The sequence below is a fragment of the Natator depressus genome, chromosome 2 (genome assembly GCF_965152275.1).
Source record: "Natator depressus isolate rNatDep1 chromosome 2, rNatDep2.hap1, whole genome shotgun sequence".
NCBI lineage: Eukaryota > Metazoa > Chordata > Testudines > Cheloniidae > Natator > Natator depressus.
In genome coordinates, this window is record NC_134235.1 from 228,290,786 (window position 1) to 228,313,487 (window position 22,702).

Genomic DNA, 22,702 nt, shown 5'->3' on the forward strand with positions numbered 1-22,702 from the left:
TTTTAAGCAAGTTATTTCCAAAGCCACAGTGCCTGGACACTATATGAAGAACTGTAATCACCGATTCCCCATCTGCTGGTTATAGGAGCTAAATCTGAAGCATTCTATGCTTTCATTAGGCATGGGGGTGAAATGTTCCTTCAGGATTGCAACCAGTTCAGCAGACACTGTTGCCCCTCATAAGCATGGGTACCACATATCTCTCACTATATTGTAAATGTAGGCAGGGAATAGGATTTTTAGTGGTTTCAAAGAAATATCAAGTTTGTCATAGGCCAGGGAAGGAATTTCATAAAATCACTGGTTTGAGAGCATTTGTTTAAATACATTTATAATGTCTTTACTTCTGTTTAGGAGATCAAGGATTTCTCTTTTAGCATTAGACAGCTGAAGCAGAGTGGATACCAAAGTGAAGGGGTGTAAATTTGCCACTTGGGGATATTGCATCACCTGTTTAGGGCATAGCCAGAGATAGACCCAACAGGAGAATCTTGCATGATGACACTTGCCTGCGGGCCAGTGGTAATATTGTAAATCCAAGAGTTCAGAAGAAAAGCCAAAATAAGTCCACTGATTTCTAACTTGAGATGAACATAAACTCTATTCCCAATGTATATGTCCCTGCCCCCTTAATGACAGGTTTCAGAGTAACAGCCGTGTTAGTCTGTATTCGCAAAAAGAAAAGGAGTACTTGTGGCACCTTAGAGACTAACCAATTTATTTGAGCATAAGCTTTCGTGAGCTACAGCTCACTTCCTCGGATGCATACTGTGGAAAGTGTAGAAGATCCTTTTATATACACACAAAGCATGAAAAAATACCTCCTCCCACCCCACTCTCCTGCTGGTAATAGCTTATCTAAAGTGACCACTCTCCTTACAATGTGTATGATAATCAAGGTGGGCCATTTCCAGCACAAATCCAGGGTTTAACAAGAACGTCTGGGGGGGGGGGGTAGGAAAAAACAAGGGGAAATAGGTTACCTTGCATAATGACTTAGCCACTCCCAGTGTCTATTCAAGCCTAAGTTAATTGTATCCAATTTGCAAATGAATTCCAATTCAACAGTTTCTCGCTGGAGTCTGGATTTGAAGTTTTTTTTGTTGTAGAGACTGGACGTAGAGACTGTCCAGTTTGACCAATGTACATGGCAGAGGGGCATTGCTGGCACATGATGGCATATATTACATTGGTGGATGTGCAGGTGAACGAGCCTCTGATAGTGTGGCTGATGTTATTAGGCCCTGTGATGGTGTCCCCTGAATAATAACCTAATAACATCAAACTGGACAGTCTCTACGTAAAAGAATAAATGGACACAAATCAAATGTCAAGAATTATAACATTTATAAACCAGTCGGAGAACATTTCAATCTCTCTGGTCACGCGATTACAGACATGAAAGTTGCTATATTACAACAAAAAAATTTCAAATCCAGACTCCAGCGAGAAACTGTTGAATTGGAATTCATTTGCAAATTGGATACAATTAACTTAGGCTTGAATAGACACTGGGAGTGGCTAAGTCATTATGCAAGGTAACCTATTTCCCCTTGTTGTTTCCTACCCCCCACTCCCCCCCCAGACGTTCTTGTTAAACCCTGGATTTGTGCTGGAAATGGCCCACCTTGATTATCATACACATTGTAAGGAGAGTGGTCACTTTAAATAAGCTATTACCAGCAGGAGAGTGGGTTTGTGTGTGTGTTTGGGGGGGGGGGTGAGAAAACCTGGATTTGTGCTGGAAATGGCACAACTTGATTATCATACACATTGTAAGGAGAGTGATCACTTTAGATAAGCTATTACCAGCAGGAGAGTGGGGTGGGAGGAGGTATTTTTTCTTGCTTTGTGTGTGTATAAAAAGATCTTCTACACTTTCCACAGTATGCATCCGATGAAGTGAGCTGTAGCTCACGAAAGCTTATGCTCAAATAAATTGGTTAGTCTCTAAGGTGCCACAAGTACTCCTTTTCTTTATGCCCCCTTAATGTGTACTCATTCATAGCTTCAGGAAAATACTACGGGACAATCAATGTTTTTTCTCTTTTTCTTTTTGTTGTTCTCATTTCCGTGGCTGCTACTACTACTACCTCCTTGGTCATTGCTCAACAGACAGATGTAGCAATGCACATCCAATAACAGAGGCCTTAAAAGAGTGTAGATCAATTTTTCAAAATGGTTCATCTTTAGATGGTAGCATGCAGTACCAAACCACGTATTACTTCAGAGAGTCAGTGGAACAAGATCAAAAGTGAGAAATAGAATTCATTATTATGCTTTCACAATCAAAAGCATTGTGTAAAGTTATCCTGCTAATGGAGTAAGTTTATTTAATACTCAAGGGACCATATCATTAGCTGGTGGCAATGGAAGTAGCTCCATTGAAGTCAGTGAGGCCAGTTCACAACAGCTGAATATCTGACCTAAGCACAGTGGGTTCCATGAATAGCTTTTCATGATTGGAAGTTTGAACTCTAAACTTGGACTGGTCATGAGAGAAATGAATGCAGTGGTCTCTGTTTAGTCCTCTCTGAAAGACTATCAAAAAAATACCCATTTTGGTATCAAAGGCAGTTGCTGGCTGAGATCCATTAGGGCTTGATGCAGGTCAGGAGTAAGGCGCATTGGAAGAACTGCAAGAGGAAACTTGCCATGACTATCCAGCTGCCTTTCAACAGGTTTTCTTTCTCTTCCTCCCAAGAAAGAGAGTGTTTCTTTATCCCACGTTTCATAACTGGTTAGATCTGTCAGTAACCTAAAGAAATCCCAGATTTCTAACTAGTAGGTTAAAATATTTAGGAATAAAACAACTCCAAACCCAACTCTTGTTCAAATCAGGCTTTTATAAAAGAAAAGGGGGTTAGAATAAAGTATATGTCTACCTGCCGCTTTTAAAATCCTGGCACAGTGGATGGAAAAAAAAAAACAAGCAATCAACTCAACTGGCTTCCAATAATAGCAAATTATATACAGCTTTAAGCCAAGGTTCTGTTAAACACATCACATCAACTTGATTAGCAACAGCAAAATTACATGTAAGTAAAGCTTTCTGAGCTAAAAGTGCACATTAAAAAATGAACAATGTAAATTTAGAGAGAGATTAAAGAATAACTGCAAATGTAAATACAAAAATTCTGTTTACTTGAGCAGCATGTGCTGATTGTCTCCACAAGCTCCACTAGCCAGGCTAAGAGAAACACTCCCCTATATAAACAACTCCAGCAAAAACTCACTTTTTCCTACCACATTTGTGGGTTGCTGGTGTCTGGGACATCTCAGGGGCAACCCAGCTACAATGGAATATTAATGGTATATGGAGCTGTCAGGCAGAGGGTTAATTAAGTAAGGCCCAGTTTTTTAGATATACTATATTCTTTGTAAAATATCTTTTTATTATTATTTACCATTTGGGGTATTTTATATCCTTTTGCTTGAATTACTGTAACTCTTCTGATCAACACCTCTATCCATTACCTCTACCTCTTCTTTATGCATCCTTTGGGATATGAAATAGACATAGAACACTGAAAAAAGCTATACTGTTATGATGGAGGCTGGGTGAAATCTCATTGAAGCTGGTGGGTGCAATTCATGCCCTTCACTCAGGATAAATGTAAGAAGCAGGTAAACTCCTTTTTGGAGTCAGAGAGCTGAAACAGTAAGGAACACCCCAAAACACAGGCCATAGGCAGGGCTGATCAAAAGCTGAGCTGTGTGGCCGGAGGGGTTTTGCTAGGACCTGAATGAAAATGCAGGGTGCTGGGTATTGTTTAGTGGAGGTGTGTGTGTCTGTGAGCAGAAGCTGACAGAGAAGGCGGCAGGAAACCCATTAGGAGAACAAAAAACACTTGTAATGTGGCCGAGAGAAAGCCAAGATCGAGAGAGAGAGAGTTTTTTGGGCAAAGTGCTGCTGGAAAGAGCCTTGGAACGGTCAGCAAAGAAAATGCCTTCTGTTGGAGTCCTACTGTGTTCAGGGAAACAGGACTTTGTTTACATTCGTTGTAAATAAACAGAGTTGCAGGAGAGAAATACCTGACTCATCATCAATTTCTCTACTTAACAGACACAACTCGTAGGACCCCAAATATTGGCTAATTGCTCTGGTCAAAAGGAGCAACAATACAATATTCTAAAGAACTGGACTTACTTATAGACAGGGTACAAGCTCCAATGGAGCGCTACAGGGGCTGTGACATCACAACAGCACACATGTAGGGTTATCACAATAGAATAGGAGCTAGCAATCCTTGACCTAAAGGAAAGTTTAAAAAAAAAAAAAAGAAGGATTTTTAGTTGTTCATTTGCTAAAAGCTTCTCTTAGCTTAGTTAGTGGGGACATTCAGTGCATATTATTGAAATGCTAAGGATTTTTGCATTTACATTTGCACTTCACCTTTAACAACTCAGAAAATCTCAGAAGATGGTGCCTCACTGATAATGTGGTCTTAAAAGAAATAATTTATTAGACTAGAGAATAGATGTAATGTAAAGGTAAATTAGAAACAGAGGACCATATTTCCCATTTCATGGAAAAAGAGGCAGAAGGAGCAGACATTCAAAATTAAGCACAAAATATAGACATAGTATGTAGCTATGTAGCATGTCATGGGATCTGTGGGCAACTAAACAAATCACAGGCTGTATAACTACAAAACAACATTGACAGAGCCAAACCCCATGGATAGCACTGAGCTTCTACAGGTGTGTCTGTCTGCAGATAAAAAAGGGGAACAGGGCATAATTATATACATCACAAGTTTTGCCAAAACCCTTGTACTCTGCAATGAAAGCCAGACACCATGGTATTTTCCAGAGGCCTATGTGTGCTTGGAATGCCACTAGCATGTTTATATTATACAACAATGAGGCACATATAGCAGCTGAATGCAAATTACTGCTGTTTTGGTCAACATTACTTTTTTATCACTATGTAGTATTTAGCACTGTTCTGATTCCACTGTGACCAAGGCCATAGCATCCACTATCTAGTACTCAGAAAATAAGATAGAGAAAGCACAAAAAGTAGATCTTTACTGTAGATTGACTGACTGCAGGACCAACAGTCTCAAGAAGAGAAAAAAGCAGTGGCAGGTTCTAGAAAATCCTATACAGAACTATGCCCTAATAACCTGTCTGTAGAGAGCAGTAATGCAGGTGAATCCACTGACCATGGAAAAGAGAGAGAGAAGAAAAGGCAGCCCACAGCAGCATAACCCACTGGAAGGGAAAAACAATCCTAGTTCAACAATTACACAACCTCAATCAATAACAGGAGAAACAGCCTTAAAATATCTCAGCAGGCCAATGGAGTGGAAAGAAGATAAAATAGCAGAAGAAAAGAGAATCTAATTCAGCAGAACAAACAGAGCTCCAAATGAATTCAGGACAGCTGCACCACAGAACTTCCTAACTGCACTCTGGCAAGACACCTAAAACTACTATCTCCAATTTCTTCATAGCCAGTGAACAGGTAACAAACATTTCAATAGGCTGAAAACATACTCAACACAAGTAAATCAAAAATAAGAAATGAACAAACAAGCTGGAAAAAAATAGCTAAAATCAAGAGCTATGTAAAGTTAAAACATATACTAGCCAATTCTGATACAATTTCAGGGTAACCACACTAAAACAAATGTCATCTGTTTTGTGCGCTCACCTTCCTCTTTGTCTAGCTTTTCTAGGAGCACAGATGTGAGGTGTGCTTGGTTGATAGCTCAGGACCAATATTCAAATTGTGAAAGATAGTTTGACAACCGCAGGATTTGGCACCATAACACACTTCAGAGATAGCAGTGCCAGCATCTTTGAAATCACCTCTGGATTTATTAAGTGGTTGGCAAGCAAGAGGCTGGATGAATGGCCTTCTCATACTTAATCTGAATCATGTAATGTTCCAAAACAAGTGTGTCCTTAAAAGTCATTAGGATCCATGGGGAAAATAGGTGCAGTATATTGGTTTGTGCTCTAAATTTGAAAATGCCTGTAGAAAGGCCATAAAGACTAAGGGTGGGGAAACTGTTACATAAGGTGCTTCTGTTGCACATCACAACACGCCTACTGGATTTAGAAACTTTTCAGTCATACAGGATCATTGCATGAGCTTACTAGTTAAACAATAGAAACTATAGCAGACAATTGAAGAATACATTGTATCAGGATAAGAAAATATTGTGGCAAAAAAAGCAAACAATTCTATTTAAGAAATACTTAGATTAATAACTTTTTTATACTGCCTTTCCTGCCGAAGAAACTCAAAGTGCTTTATGGGAGCTGGTCAAAAATTTTCAATCAAAAAATTTCCCAACAAAAAATTGGGTTTCATCTTAACCAAATTTATTTGCTCTGAAAATGTCATTTTTATGACCTTTTTAGATGGAAAATTTCAAAGTGAAATGTCATAGATCTTTCCTATTGAATTTTTTTTTGATTTTCAAAAACCAAAACAATTCCAAAATTTTGGATTTTTGTTTTTTCTACCTTTTCTCTTTTTTGCCACCCAATATAACAGACTGGCTGATTGTGAGGCGTTTTCCACTTTTTTTTTTCTTTTTCTTCTCCATAACTTTTCAAAATTTTTGTAACTTTGGAAAAGTTACAGAATAGCAAAAGAAAAAATGAAACTCTAACTCTAGCACTCTAACTTTTCCAAATCAGAGGGAGTTTTGAAAAGTTATATAGCAGGAAAAGGAAAAAGAAAAAAAGAAATCAATGCCAGCCATTGAGTCAACACCACTTCTGTCTATCTTAAGTGCTTACACAACCCCCAATTGTTTAGTATCTGAGCATCTTTAATGTCTTCAGCCTCACATCACTCCCATAAGATAGGGCAGTAATACAATTTGCTTTTTACAGGCAGTGAATTAAGACTTAGAGCAGTGGTTCCCAAACTTGTGCAAGGAAAGCCTCTGGCGGGTCAGCCGGTTTGTTTGCCTGCCGCGTCCGCAGGTTCGGCCGATCACAGCTCCCAGTGGCCACGGTTCGCTGCTCCAGGCCAATGGGAGATGCTGGAAGTGGCGGTCCGCCAGGGGCTTTCCTTGCACAAGCGGCGGAACAAGTTTGGGAACCACTGACTTAGAGAAAGTAAGTGACTTGCCCTAGGTTGCACAACAAAGTCCATTGGGGTGGGGGAGAACTGAACCCAAATCTCCACTATCACAGGGTTGCACCCTCACCACCAGACCATCTGTCTTCTCCTAACTTTCCTTGGAGATCTCCTATACAACTATTGATGACTCTGCTTCACTTATGTGGTCTTAGACCAAAAGCTTGCAGCTCAATCACCAAATCCTAAATGTTCATGGTGTAAAATTTGTCATCTGCAAACTATGACCAAATACATCCATTACTTTAGCTTTTATATTTATACTATAGCCATTATATAAATAGAAGAGAATAATACTACAGTGGAAAGAAATGTTTCACTAATCCCAGCACAGATGCCTGGTGAATGTACAGCCAGGGAGCCTACAAGGAATGAATATGTGGAAATCTTATTTTGCACAGCAAAAGAATAAAGGGACTGTTTGTTAATCTGATTTTTATTTCTTTTGGGAGAAAGAGGGCCATTTACATTGATATTGGCTATTTTAATGCATGAAGTAATATGCCCAGCTGGAGTGCCCAAATGAGGAGATGTAAATTCATTATTCCATAACTCAGCTTCTTCCTGTCAGAACAGAAAAAATCCTTTTAACAGTCTTTTCAGACTGATATAAAACAAGTAAATGAGAGGATTATTTGTACAACATGTCAGCAACTATATTCTTAAAGCATAAAATATGACTTATACCGCAGAAAAATATGGGAGAATTATTTCAGACACACCATCAGCAAATAATAATTCCAATACAGATGATTCAGGAAATGAAAAATGGCTCCCTCACCTCTATGCTCTCAGTATATTTAAAAGATAATTTCATAAACCTAAACATGCAAATTTTCTAAGATTTACCATTCTTCAGATGATTTGAGATTTGGTTTAGCAGTAGCCTATGCACTTAAAAAATCCTTTCAAAATTAAATATCAACTATGTTGTTCCACAATATTCATTTCAAAGGTTTTTTTTTAAGTCACACTTGATTTGGTTCACTGACGCCTGAATTTAATCAAATTGGGCAGGATGTTTGCTCAGGTAATTTGTGACCATTCTTAGAATGTACGCAAATTATATTGTAGCTTTGTCCAAGCCTAGATCATCAAAAGGAATTCTATTAAAATGTATATTGAACAAACACATTATTACCTATATTGAGTCGTTGCTCTGTAGAAACGTCTCTATCTTGTAGACATGGAATCTTCTTCTGTTTTCTAATATATTTGTATTGTTTTTGTTGCTTAAGTATCTTTATGAATCTTAAGAGTAAATTACTCCTAAATACAAAATTTCTGTCATTCACAAATATGTCACAATTGTGAGTTTTGATTAACTATTGTAAATCTTCTGCACACTACCTTTAGTCATAGAATCATAGAATATAAGGGTTGAAAGAGACCTCAGGAGGTCATCTAGTCCAATCCCCTGCTCAACTAAATCATCCAACTAAGGACCAACACCAACTAAATCATCCCAGCCAAGGCTTTGTCAGACGGGTCTTAAAAACCTCTAAGAATGGAGATTCCACCACCTCCCTAGGTAACCCATTACAGTGCTTCACTACCCTCCTAGTGAAATAGTGTTTCCTAATATCCAATCTAGACCTCCCCCACTGCAACTTGAGACCATTGCTGCTTGTTCTGTCATCTGCCACCACTGAGAACAGCCTAGCTCCATCCTCTTTGGAACCCCCCTTAAGGTAACTGAAGGCTGCTATCACATCCCCCCTCACTCTTCTCTTTTGCAAACTAAATAACCCAAGTTCCCTCAGCCTCTCCTTGTAAGTCATGTGCCCCAACCCCCTAATCATTTTCATTGCCCTCCACGGGACTCTCTCCAATTTGTCCAAATCCCGTCTGTAGTGGGGGGACCAAAACTGGATGCAGTACTCCAAGTGTGGCCTCACCAGTGCCGAATAGAGGGAAATAATCACTTCCCTCGATCTGCTGGCAATGCTCCTGCTAATACATCCCAATATGCCATTGGCTTTCTTGGCAACAAGGGCACACTGCTGACTCATATCCAGCTTCTCATCCATTGTAATCCCCAGGTCCTTTTCTGCAGAGCTGCTGTTTAGCCAGTCGGTCCCCAGCCTGTAGCGGTGCATGGGATTCTTACTTCCTAAGTGTAGAACTCTGCACTTGTCCTTGTTGAACCTCATCAGATTTCTTTTGGCCCAATCCTCCAATTTGTCTAGGTCACTCTGGACCCTATCCCTACCCTGCATCATATCTACATCTCCCTCCAGCTTAGTGTCATCTGCGAACTTGCTGAGGGTGCAATTAATCCCATCATTAATAAAGATGTTGAACAAAACCAGCCCCAGGACCGACCCCTGGGGCACTCCGCTTGATACCGGCTGCCAACTAGACATTGAGCCGCTGATCATTAACCGTTGAGCCCGACAATCTAGCCAGCTTTCTATCCACCTTATAGTCCATTCATCCATTCCATACTTTTTTAACTTGCTGGCAAGAATACTGTGGGAGACCATATCAAAAGCTTTGCCAAAGTCAAGATATATCATATCCACCGCTTTCCCCATATCCACAGAGCCTGTTATCGCATCACAGAAGGCAATCAGTTTGGTCAGGCAAACTGTCCCTTCTTCTCTCTTTTGCAGACTTATTAGTTCTTTGCTAATTTAAAAGCTCCTTGCAAGAATCTTTTTACAAGGTTCAATTTAGAATATTTTTCTTGCAATATTTTGTTTCGCCCTGCAAATGTATATAAAAATCACTAAAACTCTTGTGAAAAGTGTATATGCACAGCACATTGAGTCTTATTGCCCCTTCCTGTTGCAAACGCACAGAGGGGGTAGACATAAGAGAAAGAAAATCTCTGCAAAATTCACAAGCATGCAGCATGGGCACTGCATAACACAGCCTAGGATCGTATTAACTGTCGGGGGGGAAGGGGGTGGAAATGTCTGCTGTGCCTGTGAGGAATATACAATGTACTTCTGTTTCCAGACCACCTATTATTGTCCCAGTTTCCCATTGCCTGCCTGGCCATACTTATGCAAATTCTTCATACTTGAAAAGTGTCCCCCACAAAGTCTGTGGAAAGGGGGAGAAACTGCTGTGGAGAAGATTTATCCCCTCTGATGCCTGTAGAGGGCACCTGGAGCTTTGGGGGTGTGATCAAACCCATTGTTCTGAGAACACACAAATATATAGAAACATTCCATCTCCATTCATATGTTCACCATGCTATCAGAACTCTTTACAGCTTGTGCTTACTTATTAAAGAAATTACTGATTAAATAAACAAACTGGAAATTAAATAAGCTGAAGATGACTGAAGAAGGTTATAAATGTCCATAAAACAATAATAATAGTGAATAGCTCTGTGTAAACTGTAAAGCTTGTCTCTTTCACCAACAGAGGTTGGTCCAATAAAAGGTATTACCTCACCCACTTTGTCTCCATAAAAAATAAAGACTGCCCAGCCCTGAAGATAAAAAAAGTAATTGCCATGGTAATTATTCAGTTCACAAACAAACACCCCAAAGCCATCTCCTTCAATAATTTAGTCTATTTCATTTCTGCCATGCCCATCACTGCAGTATCTAAGTGCTGTACAGGATAATACAGCTCTACACAGGATTGTCCATAGAGGTTTTCAAAGTGGATTATGTCCTTTGCCCCTCCCAGGTTCTTGGAAGCTCCTTTAACCTTTTTTTCCTGATAATCTGGATCTTCAATTAGTTAGAGAATTTCATGAAGTGTAAGTCTGTGTAGGATCTGGCCCCAAAAGTTCAGTATGATCTCCCTTTTCTACTGAAGTGTAGATTGGTTCTGATTTGTCATCATAGTTCAGTTTGGATAATGCTATAGAAGATGATAATAAAGTGAGCTGTAGCTCACGAAAGCTTATGCTCAAATAAATTGGTTAGTCTCTAAGGTGCCACAAGTACTCCTTTTCTTTTTGCGAATACAGACTAAGACGGCTGCTACTCCAAAAGCTCCTTTTTGTTTACCATGTAACTGACTGTAATGTTAAAAGTTGAATAAGACACAATATCATCACTTGCTTTTTTACATTTAAAGAAGACCAACCTTTTGTGACAAAAACAGTTATTATTAATCATGTTTATTATGGTTGGGACCAAATGAGATCAGAATCCAATTGTGCTAGGATCTGTACAATCTGATGAGGGCCATGAATGTGGAACTTAGTTTTTATCTGCAGTCAGATGCTATAAGAAATGTGGAGAAAGACAAACTGAAGTCTGTGCTAAAAGATGGAAGGTAGTCACAGAAGGGTAAATAGCACCTACATTTCTGTCTCAGTCAATATCTGTTTTTGTGTATAGGTCAACAAAAGGAACACTATTGTATTGACCTATTACTATTTCCTAGTGTTAGATTTGCTGATAAGTATTAAATTGTTTTGAAGCAAAACAGTGATAATTCTGAATTTTCTCTTAATATTTGTGTCCTTCCCTGGGAACAAATTAAAAATCAATCTGTGATGCTCTGTATCTTGGGGGAACACCCTATATCCCATGTTCTTCTTTATAAAATGATTGTGTGGTATCCAATGTAAAGTTCGTTATATTGGGTGTCTTCGGAAGGCTCATGATGCACTGAGCATGATTGTTATAGTGATGTTATAGTAATTGTTACAGTAATGTTATAGTAAGTGTGATGGATTCGGTCACAGAGACCCCCTTGGGACTGTCACTTGACGTGATGTTACCTCTGAGCCCATTTTCCCTGCCAGCTTGGGACTCCAGAACACTGCCTTGTTCAGCCAGACACGCTAGCCTGCTGTAACACAAACCCAGATCTGGTCCATGCCCCCAAAGCTGCAGACTTTAACCAAAAACTGCTCAGCAGGTCACCTATCTCCAGCACCCAGACACCCAGTTCCCAATGGGATCCAAACCCCAAATAAATCCATTTTACTCTGTATAAAGCTTATACAGAGTAAACGCATAAACTGTCCACCCTCTGTAACACTGATAGAGAGATGTGCACAGCTGTTTGCTCCTCCAGGTATTAATCACTTACCCAGGGTTTACTAATAAACAAAAGTGATTTTATTAAGTATAAAAAGTAGGATTTAAGTGGTTCCAAGTAATAACAGACAGAGCAAAGTAAGTCACCAAGCAAAATAAAGCAAAAAACACGCAAGTCTAAGCCTAATACATTAAGAAACTGTTTACAGGTAAAATCTCACCCTCAGAGATGTTCCAATAAGCTTCTTTCACAGACTAGAATCCTTCCTAGTCTGAGCCCAATCCTTTCCCCTGGTACAGTTCTTGTTAGTTCCAGCAGACATCTTAGACAGAAAGCAGAGATGTTCTCATGACTGGCAGTCCCCTTTGTTCTGTTCCACCCCCTTTTATAGCTTTGGTACAAGGCGGAAATCTTTTGTCTCTCTAGGTCCCCACCCGTCCTTCTAAAAAGGAAAAGTACCAGATTTAAGATGGATTCCAGTATCAGGTGACATGATCACATGTCCTGTGAGACCCCAGCCTCCGTTATTCCTGGGCTGGCCTACACGTACACAGGAAGGTTTGTAAGTAAACAGAGCCATTTACAACCAATTGTCCTAGTCAATGGGAGCCATCAAAATTCTAAACCACCATTAATGGCCCACACTTTGCATAATTACAATAGGACCTCAGAGTTATATTTCATATTTCTAGCTTCAGATACAAGAATGATACATACATACAAATAGGAGGAATATATTCAGTAGGTTTTAACCTTTATTATGATACCTTACAAGAGACCTTCTGCATAAAGCAAGTTCCAGTTACATCATATTCAGATTCATAAGCATATTTCCATAAAACATGTGGAGTCCAATGTCACAGTAAGGTCATAGGTTATAATTTCATGTATATGGTTATGAGGCTGAAAATGTATCCTCATGGCTTAAAGCAAGCCCAGGCAAAAACTCTCCAAGAACAGAGAGGCAGTTCACACCTCATCAGGGCATGTATGGGACAAACTCAGCCCAGCCTCACAGGTACAAAGGACACTGGCCTATGCAACAACAAAAGGATCTCTTAGACTCTCGAGTGAGTCACCCCCCTTCCTTTGGTCAGTTTGGAACTGTGATGAGGTAATGCCCTCCTGACTCTGAAGTGTGTGTGTGTGGGGGGGGTGGGGCAAAGCCAAGAGGGAAGAAAGGACATGATAAAAGGGAGAGACATTTGCCTTGCTCTCTCTATCTCTTCCACCTACATCTACAGACAGCACACCAAGTGACTGAAGTGCTGATCAAAGGGGAGAGTCTGGCTGAAGAGCAACCAGCCAGTCTCTGGTGAGAAGCATCTAAGTTTGTAAGGGCACTGAAAGTGTTAAGATCAGCTTAGAATGCGTTTTGCTTTTATTTCATTTGACCAAATCTGACTTGTTATGCTTTGACTTATAATCACTTACAATCTGTTTGTTTATTCTACCTGAAGCAGTGCGTTTGGTTTGAAGCGTGTCAGAGACTCCTGTTGGGATAACAAGCCTGGTACACATCAATTTCTTTGTTAAACTGACAAACTCATATAAGCTCGCAGTGTCCAGCGGGCATAACTGGACACTGCAAGACAGAGGTTCCTAGGATGGTGTCTGGGACCGGAGATATTGGCTAGTGTCATTCGGTTGCACAATCCAAGGAGCAGCTTACATGCTAGAGGCTGTGCGTGAACAGCCCAGGAATGGGGGTTCTCACAGCAGAGCAGGGTAAGGCTCGCTCCCAGAATCAAGTGGAGTGACCTAGCAGATCACCGGTCTGGATAACACCAGAGGGGACCATCACACCATCCCATATAGTTGTTACAATGTTTTCCATGTTTAAAATGTCCTAGACTCATTTAAAAAGAGTTTAATTAACATGTTACCAGCAGTGCATAGGACATTACCTACTGGTAGTTTATGCTGCAAATACTCTATGGCACCAAAACCACAAAGGAACAAAAATATTGTTTTTTTGGATCAGATAATTTTGGGCCTTTTAGTCTAGTATCCTGTCTTTGGACCAGTGGCCACTTCCAGCTGCTTCAGAGGATGCTGTAAACTCCATAACATACCTATGGAGGAAATTTCTTCCTAATCTCAGACAGTTAGTCATTTTTATTTTAGTTAATGTAATTATGGCTATCATTATTATTAATGTAAATGACTAACTGTTTGAATCCTATTAAGCAATATGCCTCAGTAATATCTTATGCCAGTAATTTCCACAGGTTAATTACACAAAGAATAAAAAACATCATCAGTTGTAACACACAATTGGTATAATTAGTATTAAGATCATTAATTTAAAGTGATACTACTTAAGATTATTAAATCTATAGACAGGACATTGAAGTTATTCACTTTATGGTATTAGGTTATCTATAACCAAATCCTGAGAGCTGCAGGTTCTTCTTTGAGTCCTTGCTCATGTCCATTTTAATGTAGGTGTGCACACTGCATGCACCGCAGCTGGAAAGTTTTTCCTTCAATGGTATTCATCAGGTCGGCTCTAGTGCCCCCTGGAATCGCGCCCTCATGGCACAGTATCTAGGGATCTGCTGCCCCACCACCCCTTCAGTTCCTTCTTTCCGTCCACGTTGGTTGTTGGAACTTCTGTTTGTCCTTGCACTTGCAAATACTCTCGCCAGTCAACATTGTCTGCTTCCTGTATACAGTTAAAAACTTAGTAATTAGTTGTTACGGTTCCGTATTAGTTAGTAGTAATATAGTAGGATCACACTCAATGGGGTTCTCCCCCGTCCCTGGCACTGGGGCATGCCTCAGGCTCCGGGGTTCAAGCAGTGTGAGGCTTGCCACAAACCTATGTCTATTAGCGACCCCCTCTCAGCTTGCCTCAAGTACCTACGTGACTGCTGCAGAATTTGTAAAGGGTTCAAACCCTGCATCCAAAAAGAAAGGGACCATAGACAACTCCTCCTGCTGGAGGCAGCTCTCTGTCCAGTCTCACAGCCAAATCACGGCAACTCGGCACTGAGCACCTCTGCCTTGGTGAGAAGTGCACGGGCTTCTCTCAGGGATAGGCACCGCAGCCTGGCCTCTCTGGCACCGAGGAGGGACTCCTCATCTGCATCCTGGGATTCACGGCACCGCCAAAGTTCTCTGGTGCAGAGATCTACTCCTCATGGAGACACTCAGCACTGATCCCGGTAGCCGGTGCCATGTAAGAAACAACGCAAAATGGACAGGGGACATTCCCCAACTCCAAAGATCAGTGGTTGCAAGGAAATTGGCAGAGCGAGACCCATGCAGAGCCACTCAGAATCAATGGCAGCCAGTCTGTACTGTCAACTCTGGCCCCAGAGAGTCTGATGCCATTGGACTCTCCTCCGAAGGAGAGCCATAGGAGCGCAAGACTAGCGCTTCCATCTACGCCAAAGGCATTCCAGGCAGCACGGGACCTGATGTCCCTACTGGTACCTCCATCCCCCACCAGGTGTGAACCGGCACTAGAGGCGAGAGTGGCTACGGCACTGAGACCCCAGATGCTGTCGAAGGGGAAACCAGCGTTGATGCCACAGCACTGGTCACTCTGCTCCCAACACCACTCACCGGTACCATCTGGCACCGCTCCCCCATGGTCACTGGAACGTGAATCCTTGCCCCCCAGACTCAGAGCTGGAATCCTATAGCTCCCACAGGAGCCAATACCAGTCCAACCACCAGTATCCAATGGCAGATGTGGGCGGGGTTTCCACCAACGGCCCTGCCGGCACAGTGGCAGATGCCTGTGCAATGGCCATTTTGGATTCCTTGGGCTTTTCATCAGGCCCATGATCTCAGTCAAGGAGGTCGTACTCTGTTGCACCGGAGGGTAGAGCCCCACTACCTCCTCCCACAGTACAGGAACAGGGCCCAGGTACTGAGCCCGGTACCATACCTCAGGGACCAACACCATGGGATCTGTTAGGTGTTGATGGACAGGAGCAAGGCCCGGAACCGGTCCTCGCATCCTCTTCCTCCTCCCCTGATGAGGCGGTAGCGGGAACCTCGACTGTGCCTGCGCAGGATGATCACAGTGAACACCAAGATCTACTAAGGAGGGCAGCCCAGAGCCTTTATGGTTTTGCCACCACATGAACAGGTTGTGGAGGGCTAGCCAGGAGATACCAAGGATCAGGGGAAAGTGTGGAGAATGGATCACGCCAAATAGTAATGTTTCTCAGTGCCTCTGAATCACAGCCTCCATTACTGGACCAGAAGACCATCAATTGTCTCTATATAGTTAGCAGCGGCCTTGTGTTTCAGGGGATTCTGCAGTGTCTGGGCTGCCACTACATCCATGAAGCAGTCAGCTGTGCTGGAGTCAATGAGGGCAGGTAGGTTGGGAATCTTCAGGGGTACCCCAGATATGTGCAACTGGACTGGCACCTGCAAGTGGGGAGCCCTTGGGCAGGGCTCCAGGTGTACTCCAGTCTAGACTGAAGTCTAGGGTTGATACACGGCAGGCAGAGATGGAGTGACCTGACTTTCTGCAATAAAAGCAGAGGTGGTGCTGGTGTCATCATTCCTTTTCTTTGGGGGTGAGCCATCAATGGACCACCTCCACCTGCACTGGCTCGGTCACAATACCTGGATTGGGGAGTTGCATGACCCCACCTTTTTTCGTCCCTTCTTTCCCGTAACCGATTGTCTATATGGATGGTGAGGCCCAGGAGGGAATCCAGACTCACAGGCATCTCTACCTGGGCTAATTCGTCTTTAACTTCTTGCAGGCCCCACTGGAACTGGTCTATCTGTGCTACCTTGTTCCAGTCTGTATCAGTCGTGACGTGGGTGGAATTGCACAGCACAGGAGGCTATGGTGCCCTGCCCCATCAGATCTTCCTTGGGGCAGTTTCTGCCATTCGAGTTTGGTGCGGATTGTCAAATAGTACTGACATGGCTTGGAAGAAGACTTCCTAGTTCGACAGTACTGGACTGTCACACTCAAACAAGGGGAAGGCTCAGTGTAATGCTTCCCAAGGCAGCAGGCTGCTAACCAGGCTCACCTTTGCATGATCAGTAGTATAGGACTAAGGGCTGCATCATGAACAGAAGGCGGCACTGGTTTATAAAACCCTGGACTCAGTGGTGATTACCATCAAACTGTTCCAGCAGATGTGTCGGGGAACAGGGCTGCATGAGCTGTGTCTGGAGTGCAGCGTTCTCAGTTCACAACTGTGTTACTTGCTCCTCCAATAGCTGGTTCTTCTAGGCCAGCTGGACGACCTGGGCCTGCAGACCTTGATTGTCCGCCTGAAGGCAGGCACCCCACTCAAGCATGTTCGGTGCTCCTGAAGTGTTAGCCAGATCCATTCTGCTGGCAGTAGGCCCACTCCTATGCCCAAAGTGGTCTATGCAAACGGTCACAATGGAATGTAGGTGGTCTGACTTAGTGTTCAGAGCAGGAGTTGGAGTCAGGCCAGATCAGATACCAAGAGGTGAGAGTCCAAGACAGACCATAAGGCAAACCAGGAGGCAGGTGTCAGGAGGCAGGGACGGTCAGGTCACCAGGAGATCTGTAGCACGCAGTAGGAGCAGGTATCATCAGGGAAGCAGTCTAAAGCAGAGAGAACCCAGTTGCATGGACAACTTCCTGTTCCTGTGCTTGGTTTAAAAAGAAGCTGTGGATCAATCTGGACCTCTGCCAATCAGATTCCAGGACTGGAGTTTCTCAATGACCGGTCCATAAACTGCCACCAGTCCCTGAGATCTCCCTGATACAGTTTAGGAATGAACCAAGCCGGTCCCTGGAATCAAAAAGGTTGAGAAACACTGCTCTAGATGAACTACGATAGGGTGGGTGCACAACTGGTTGACAGACCATACGCAAACAATAATTATGAATGGTTTGCTATCAGACTGGTAGGTAGTGTTTAGTGGGGTCCCTCAGAGGTCAGTCCTGAGTCCAGTACTATTAAATATTTTCATTAGTGACTTCTTGGATAATGGAGAGGAGAGTATGCTTATAACATCTGTAGATGACACAAAGCTGGGAGAGGTTGCAAGCACTTTGAAGGACAGGATTAGAAGTCAAAATGACCTTGACAAACTGGAAAATTGGTCTGAATTCAACAAGATGAAATTCAGTAAAGACAAATGCAAAGTATTACACCTAGGAAGGAAAAGTCAAATTCACGACAACAAAATGAAGAAAATGGTTAGGTGGTACTACTCCTGAAAAGGATCTGGGGGTTACAATGGATCACAAATTGAACATGAGTCAACAGTGTGAAAAAAGTAGGTGCAGAAAAGGGTGTATCATTCTGGGATGTATTAACAAGAGTGTTGTATATAAGACACGGGAGGTAATCAACCGGCTCTACTTGGGCATTGGTGATGCTTCAACTGGTGTACTGTGTCACAGTCTGGGTGCCACACTTTAGGAAAGATGTGGACAAATTAGAGATTATCCAGAGGACAGCAACAAAAATAATAAAAGGTTTAGAAAACTTGATCTATGAGGAAAGGTTTAAAAAACTGGATGTTTAGTCTTGAGAAAAGAAGAAGATTGACCTGATAACAATCTTCAAATATATTAAGGGCTGTTATAAGGGCTGAAAGTAGGACAAGAAGCAATGGGCTTAATCTGCAGCAAGGAAGATTTAGGTTAAATATTAGGAAAAACGTTCTAGCTATAAGGGTAGTTAAGCTTTGGAATAGGCTTTCCAAGGAAGGTTGTGGAATCTCCTTCATTGGAGGTTTTTAAGAACAGGTTGGACAAACACCTGTCTACGTTTACTTGGTCCTGCCTCAGCATCGGGGATTGGACTTGACTTCTCGAAGTCCCTTCTAGGCCTACATTTCTATGATTCTATATGTCATAATATGCAGCATACAAGTCTGGCTTCTTCAGATCTTTCTAAGAATGTTAGCATCCTCTTTCTTTTCAAACATTTCTCAGTGTTATCAGCAAATCCATCTCTCACAATAGAAATGTGGCAAAGAGTCCTGTGGCACCTTATAGACTAACAGACATATTGGAGCATGAGCGTTCATGGGTGAATACCCACTTTGTCGGATGCATGTGCAGAAATGTGCAGGCTCTTGCACTGATCAACCACTGACGTCACAAGGCCGTCTTCAGCAGATATATTTATAACATTTCCCACTTTGAGCTCTGATCGGCTCTGCTATAAGGTGAGTAAACAGGAAGTGTCTTGCCTACAATGAAAACATCCTATACTGCTTCAGAAACAAATATAGAGCATGTCTAGTAACTGCCACACCCTATTTCTGGATGTTTCAGAGCAAACTGATCTGCCCTGCTCTCTGCACATGTGCTGAGACACAACATCACAATGTTTTAAGTGAGCTGAAAATATTTTTGTTGTGCCTATCAGATTGTGTTCTCACACTGTTGTGGATATCCCAATAATGGACTCAATATTACTATCATGATGTACGAAAGGTTTAAACACAACAAATGCTGTGTGTGTAAGTTAAATTTTTCTGGGATAAGATAAAGTTTCTATCATGTGTGGTTAATGAGCTGGTAGAGGCTGAAATCAAAGAGAAATCTTTAGAGGTAAAGCACCAAAACATATATCAATCAGTTAATTCTAGTAGAACAAGTGTCACCACTTTATTTGCATTGCTTATAGACGGGATCATTGGACAGCTAGGCCAACACCCTCTGTGTGCACAACAGGATCTACCATGACATTATCAGGCCTTCATTCTCCCCCCCCCCATGAAAGGTGTCCTGACCAGCTTAGAACAGAAAGAAGGAGCAAGATCACCTTAAATTTTAATCTTACACCATTTATTGAAATTTTGTCATTCCAAAATTGATATCTATGAAATACTGCAAAGGCTTTTCTACAGGAAAAGTTCAGCTGAGTGCTCCATAACATCACTTCTTTGGACTTAAAATATCAAACAGGGGATACACATGGACTACGCACAATTTTAAAAATGTTCAAAACAGGTCAAAGACCTGATGATTAATAGTGTTGGGGAAGGATTTCTGCAATCTTCTATGGTTGCCCTGGCTGCTGTTGACAAAACTAAGGCCACCTAACTCTGCATCAACACAGGGGTTTACAACACTAATATATGTGCATTAACATCACACTTTCAGTGTCACACAATCTAGACAAGCCCTTAATAAAGGAAACTGAGGGCGGGAAAGCCTCTGTTAATTACTTTAATTTAAAATGCTTTAACTGGTTTTCCATGAAACCTACACAAATAGGGGCAGCACACATTCACACATACATACATCTTACGGTGAAGGAGCAGCGTTAGCCACACAATCAGTAACAGAGTTGTCAAGCTATGAATAATAATGGTTCATTTGACATTTGAGTCCGCATTATAGTCTGTCCTCAGTGTTAAGAAAATATGTTTTTTCTGTGGGATAAGTATTTGCTATCCCCCTGTAAAAACATGTGGAGACAAGGCACTTTAGTTTCACCAAATGGCAACCAATGCAAAGGAGTAACAGAATAATTCATTTTAAAAAATCCTTGATTTTGGCAGTACAGAACAGTACACTTGTCAGAATGAAGAACATCACTGAAATGTATCATAACAAAATATGTAACATACATAAAATTAAAATATGCAATTAGTATAAACAATTCAGTAGAAAAAAAATCAGCATGTATGTATGCTACAAATGAAGTGACACAAGAGTAAAGTGTGCTCTTCAGTGTTTGCAGGATGAGGAATTACTTGCAGAAATAAGGATTTTAAATAAGTTTTCACTTACAAAGGGCAGCGGAACCATGTTACTGGAAGACAAAAATGATACTGAATGTTATAGGAATGTACAACCACTTTAAATATACAGATTCTTTGGGAGAGGTAACAGCGAAAGTATGAAGCTAGCGTGCCCTAAAGACTCAGGAACAAAAAGGGAAATTTAAAAAACCCAAATGTATTTATTTATGTATTTTAATTTCAGAACTTTTGGGTATATAACTCAAGACTTTTGAATACTTGTGGTTGTCAATCTATCTTGGGGGTGTATATCTGTATTTAGTAAAAAAAAAAAAAAAAAAAAAGTAGAAATTTGCCTTTGAGAAGGATTTCACAAAAGATAAAAACCTGGCCTTAAGGGCACGATGCTAAAGGTACTGAGGCAACTAGGAAGATTTTCAAAAACGTCAAGGTGCTTTCAACCTTTACAAATCTGGCCTGTAGTGACTATTTGGGAACCAAGTTCAACACACAAGTGGTGACATGTGAAAAAAGCAAAAGGGTGCTGGCTAGACAGGCAAAATAACCATTGACAAAGGCAACCCCTATTGGTGAATCACAAGAAACTAAGTTTTGACACCAAATCAGGAAATCAGTCATCCTTAATGTCACATGACACCACAGAATAAATCTGTACATTAAATATGCAAAAAAAAATTAGAATTAAAAACTAACATATCCCAATACAAACAGGAAGCGGTACTAGAAACTCTGTGAGCCGTGATTGCTGAAGCTACTAGCGACTATTAATATTTTCAATGATTATTTACTATGAAAGTATCAACTAAATAGCACAATGACATCCATCTACGCAGCAGTAACCAAGGTAAATGATGAAGTGCTAAGAGTAATAAAAATAATAGTTTAAAAAAGGAATGAAACTCCATTTACAGCGATTACAAGGAAAAGGCAGCCCAGCTCAGGCAAGCAGAACAGCCGCTGACACAAAGGTGAGCTGCGACGTGGCGCTATACAGCCTGTCCATTGATACGGGACTCGTATAAACACTGACGATTTTAATTTCTGGAGGGGGAAGGCGTCTGTAAAGGGTTTCACTGACTCAAGCCTCCTTTAGCAGCTCAATACATCCTATCAGAGAGGGAGGGAAGAGCTGCCGGGCAGGCAGCGCGCCTTTCAGCACAGCCCTGGGCGCGCAGCTGCGCCGTCCTGTGGAGGGGGAAGCAGCTGCCTCACCGCATCTGGGTCACTTTCACCCGCTCGGCTCCCACCTCCCTGGCGGGGGATTTCCCCTCTGCCCTCGTCTCAGCCCCGGCTCCTACCCCCAGCCCTGGTTTTACCGCGCAGCCCCCGCTTCGGGAGCAGCGTCGCTGGGCGGCCCCAGGGCCCGCGCTTTGAAACCTCCCAGCGGTCGGAGCAGGCAGCCGGGCCTCCTCACAAAAGGGGCTGTATATGGGTGCGATCGCTCCCCCCCGCCACTTAATGCACCGGACTCAGACCCGACCTCCTGCGCCGCTAACCGCAGCACCAGCTGCCAGCCCCAGGCAGCCCGATCCGCGACGCGAGATACGACCCCGCGGCAAGGTCGCGTGCGCATGCGCCACAAGCCTCGGCGCTGCCTCCTCCCTCCCTCGGTCGCCAGAGGGAGCCCCGGGAGCGTGCGCCGCGGGCACGTTCGGCGTTCCCTAGCAACCGGCAAACAACAGCGAGGCGGGGGAGAGCGCTGGCGATAGGCCCCGGCGGCACCCCTGGGCAGTGGGCACCCCTCGCCGCGGGTGAGTGGCACGTTCCCCGCGGGGCTGGGCGAGCCGGCGGGGGGTGTCTGTCTATCGGGGTGGGGGAGAGTGGCCGACAACGCTCGTGTGTGTCATGTGTGGGGGAGGTGTAATGTCTGTCTGTCTGCCAACCTCAGTCCTGCCCTTGCCGTGTCTCTGCCTGCATTGCTGTCCCTTAAGCGAATAATTTTCC

General features: G+C 42.5%; 1 protein-coding gene across 4 annotated transcripts in view; it reads left to right on the forward strand.

The window, feature by feature from the left end:
- The first annotated feature begins 22,396 nt into the window (after positions 1 to 22,396).
- ARMC3 (armadillo repeat containing 3) overlaps positions 22,397 to 22,702 on the forward strand; it is a 116,584-nt gene continuing 116,278 nt past the window's right edge. For all 4 annotated transcript variants that reach the window (XM_074946072.1, XM_074946074.1, XM_074946073.1 and 1 more), the window contains exon 1: positions 22,397 to 22,509. The gene's annotated coding sequence lies outside the window, so the exon portion shown is untranslated. The remainder of the gene's footprint in view (positions 22,510 to 22,702) is intronic.